A 4,128-nucleotide genomic window follows, 5' to 3' on the forward strand; every position below is an offset into this window, starting at 1 on the left:
ACAACAACTTTGTTAGGTAGTATACACTACTATTATCCTCCCTTTATAGATAAGGAAATTGAGGCACAGAAAGGTTGAATAAGTTACACAAGTTTACACAGCTTATGAGTGGTAAAGCTTGGTTCCAAACCCAGGCAGTCTGGCTTTTTGACTTTTTGCTCTTAAACACTGCGCTAGTCAGATGTAGAAAGCAGCTAATAAGTGAAGAGAAGGATTCATTCATCCATTTACTTATTCATTTGTTCAATAAATAAGTGTCGAGCCTTTACAAGATGTCCAGGCAAGGATCTGGATGCTGGGGTACAGTGGTGAGTAAAACAGACAGACAGGTCCTTGCTGTCCAGGAGTTTACAGCTTGATGCGGGAGGGGGGAGACCTGAAACAATAATCACACAAGCATGTGGAAAATTACAAACCATGATGAGGGCACAGAAGGCAAACTCCGGGAGTTTCGAGAGCCTGTGATGAGGTACCTGACCCAGTCTGCAGGGGCTGAGACAGGTTTCTCTGAGGAAGCAGCATTTGAGCTGAGATCTGAAGGATAAGGAGGAGTTTAAACAAAAAAGAGAAGGGAAGGGAAGAGCATTTTAGGCAGAGGGAAGAGCATGACCAAAGGCCCTGAGGCAGGAGAGAGCTTGATGCATGTGAAGAACTAAAAAGGCTAAGGTGAATGGAGCAAAGGCTAGAATACTAGAGTTGGAACGGTTGTGTTTTTTTTGAGGAAGATTAGCCCTGAGCTAACATCTGCTGCCAACCCTCCTCTTTTTACTGAGGAAGGTTGGCCCTGAGCTAACATCCTTGCCCATCTTCCTCCACTTTATATGTGGGACGCCTGCCACAGCATGGCTGACAAGTGGTACGTGGGTCTCTACCCGGGATCCAAACCGGTGAACCCCAGGCCACCGAAGCAGAACACGCAAACTTAACCACTGCGCCACCGGGCCGGCCCCTAGAACAGTTTTTTGGAGTCCAGTCCAATGTCACAGATGAGGGAACTGCCACTGGGGAAAGAAGGAAGTGACTGGTTCAAGGTTATACCCTGAATCAGTGGCAGAAACAGGACTTGAACCTAGGTTCCTTAACTCCCAGCCCAGTGCTCTTTCCAGTACAGACCATGGCTTCCCTGCATTTGAGGAGGAGGGAGGCCAACTGGGTGTCAGGAAAATGCTGCTCTTGGGGACTGAGAATGGGAGAGAGTGTTTTTGGAGACAAGTATAAATAACCAAATGAAGTCTTGACGGGCAAGGAGATTGAGAGTGGGTTTGGGCAGAAAAAAAAAAAGTGGTTTGGAAACGGAAAGAATTTAGTGATTCTCAGATACCTAATTAGGCTTTTCTCCCCCTATTTCTAGCCAGGGTTCTAAAGTGGGTGGATTTTTTGAGGTGGGGTGGAGAAGGGACTGAGACTGAGGTCTTAATCCCCTCTTCTGGGGCGAGAGGGGTCTGTTCCAGGGAAAGCAGGCAGGAGGGTGCGCTCCAGCTCTGCGGCCCAGCCGTGAGTCATCTCCAGCTCTGCCAGCAGGGGGAGCCGGAAACCAAATTTCCTAAGAATGGCAGCTGCTGGCCTGGTCCCTGGGCTGGATAAATTCTGGTTGGAAACTAGTCAAGTTAGCCCAAGATGCTGTGGGAGTGACAGAAACTGAGGGGAAAGAGGGAACTAAGAGTTAGAGTTATCCACAGGGTCTTTGCACTAAATTGCAAAGTCTTCAAGGAGTTCCTTCTAAACCTGTCTCCCAGGGTTTGGGCTGAAGCAGGCACCAAAGGGTAGGGAATTCTTTGACAGGACAGTGCTGCTGCACAAAATGTGGCATCTTCCACTCCCTTCGGGATGCTTTGGCCCCTTCCAAGACCTCACAGTTCCGTCTCTAGCCTCATCCTCTCTCCTGGGTTTCAGACCTAGATGGCCAACTGGCTCCAGGACATTCTTCCTGGAAGCTCGAAATCAACATGGCACTGAACTCATCTTCCACCCTCCCCTTGACTTCTTCCCTCAATATTCCCCATCTCCATGAACAGCACTACCAACCCCCCAGTTGTTCAAGTCAGAAACTGGGAGGCATCTTTCCAATCCACCAGGAAGTCCTCTTGGTTCTACCTCCAAAATATATCCCAAACCCAAACACTTCTTTCCATCTCCACTGCTGCCATTCTGGTCCACGCCACCATCGTCTCTCACTGGGCTGACTGCAGTAGACTCCTGACTTTCTTCCTGCTGTTATTTGTGCCTGCTCCCCACTGTCTCCTCACCCAGTAACCAGAGTGATCTTTCAGAAACACCAATCTGATCATGCCATGGCCTGTCTAAACCCTTCAAAGCCTCCTCTTTGCGGTCAAAATCAAGTCTTGCCTCCTTACCATGGCTTAGAAGGTAATTCTGATCTGGCCTCTGGCTGTTTCTCCTACCTCATGTCTCACTTCTTTCTGGCCCCTATACACACACACACACACACACACATACCACTCTTCTCAAGCTGAACCACTTCCACTTACTCAAATCTTGCCTCTAGGCTGTCTCTCAAGCTGTTTCCTCTGCCTGGACTTTCTTCCCTTCCTTGTTGTCTCACTATCTCCTACTCACTCCTCGGTTCTCAGCTCAGGTTGCCCTTCTTCCAGGGATCTTCCATGATCCTTCCCAACAGTGGTCTTCTGTGATACGATGTGACACACCCTGTTTTTATCATTGGATTTAGTCCATGGAATGTGGCTACCTGGTTACCTCTCTAGCTCCCCCATGATCATGTGAGCTCTGCAAAGGATGGATCTTTTTCACAATTACAGCTTCACAGAACTTAGCACAGTACCTACACATAGTAGCTGACAAGTAAATATTTGTTGGATGGATGGATGGATGAATTTGTCAATTTACTAATCCTGAAGGGGAGCAATGGGCACCATGTTGGCAAACCAGAATGAGGCCATGGGTGGGACTGATAGATCCAAAGCAATAATGAGAACCCGGAACTAGGGAAGGGGATAGGTCCAAGCATGCCTATTCCAGCCATTCTTCTTGCGAGCATTGCCCCTGTCTCTCTCTTGAACCTGCCTCAAGACAGACCTGGAAATAGTGCAGAGGAATCTGAGTTATGCCCAGGAATGGGCCATTCCTTTTCTCTTCCCTTCTAAAATCTTGTGCTGGGACAAAGCCACCCATACTTGGCTGTGAGATGGACACGCTCCAGCCAGTGACTAGTATCAGTGGACTCTCCAGATGCCCTGTACCTACTTGTTTCCCAGGTCAAGGGCATTTTTAGGAGCTCCCTGTGAGTTTCTCCTCAGCTTCCTCTCCCTCCTCCTGCAGCAGAAGAGAAACCCTCCCTACACAGCATGGGCACCTCTCCCAAAAGCTGAAGTCAAGACTCCTCCCAGGTGCCAGCCCAAGAAGGGACTCCAGGTGGCACCTAATATTAACTTTTGTGGTCCTTTTCCCTTCTTCTTTGGCACTAAAAGAGACAGAGAGTAAAGACTACAAGCTCTTGAGGGAGACATGAGGGTTACAATTTTCTACAGCCCTTCGAAGGCCTTGGCCCCCTGCCCAGCTCTGAGTCAGGAACTGTATGTCCCAGAGAACTGGCTTCCCAGCCATCTGCTCTGAGCTTAAAGAGCCTAAGGGCCCTTGCGGGATGCTCTGTTCAAATTAGCCAAGAAGGGCAGAGTGAGGACGACACAGCAGGAGGGACCTTGGCCAGTCTAGGCCTTTGAAGGTGTGGAGGGAAGGGACAGAAACACGACACCAGGGCATGTTGAGGGCATGGCAAGTCCCCAAGCAGAGAGCTCCTCTCACAGCCCAGCTGCACTGCTCTCAGAGGCAAGCCTTCCCAGCTCCCCTTTCGAGGGAAGTAATGGCTTCGTGAATACCTACTTTGTGCTGGGCACTTTCCCCACAACAAGCGAAAAGTTACTGCTCTCCTTTACCAGTCGCAGGAACCAAGGCTCACAGAGGTTAACTGCCTTACACAAGGTCATGCAACAAGTACACAGCAGATTCAAAGAGACCAGGACCAGGCCATCAACCCCCAGTCCCTTGATGAATGGTTGCCAAGGCTGCTAGAAAATGATTCTCCCTTTCAGTGAGCAGGTGGACAGCCTGAGGACAATGGCCGGGAGAAAATACAGAAAATCATACTCCTTC

The 4,128-nt window shown here is 49.3% G+C and overlaps 1 long non-coding RNA gene across 1 annotated transcript; it reads right to left on the minus strand.

Moving 5' to 3' along the window:
* Nucleotides 1-222: 222 nt before the first annotated feature.
* Nucleotides 223-3,314, minus strand: LOC139081051 (uncharacterized). The gene is made up of 2 exons (XR_011536004.1): nucleotides 3,223-3,314; nucleotides 223-376 (listed from the first exon to the last, which is right to left on the minus strand). It is a non-coding gene; the product is annotated as an uncharacterized lncRNA (long non-coding RNA).
* Nucleotides 3,315-4,128: the final 814 nt, after the last annotated feature.

Source organism: Equus przewalskii, chromosome X (assembly GCF_037783145.1).
Source record: "Equus przewalskii isolate Varuska chromosome X, EquPr2, whole genome shotgun sequence".
In the NCBI taxonomy this organism is placed as follows: domain Eukaryota; kingdom Metazoa; phylum Chordata; class Mammalia; order Perissodactyla; family Equidae; genus Equus; species Equus przewalskii.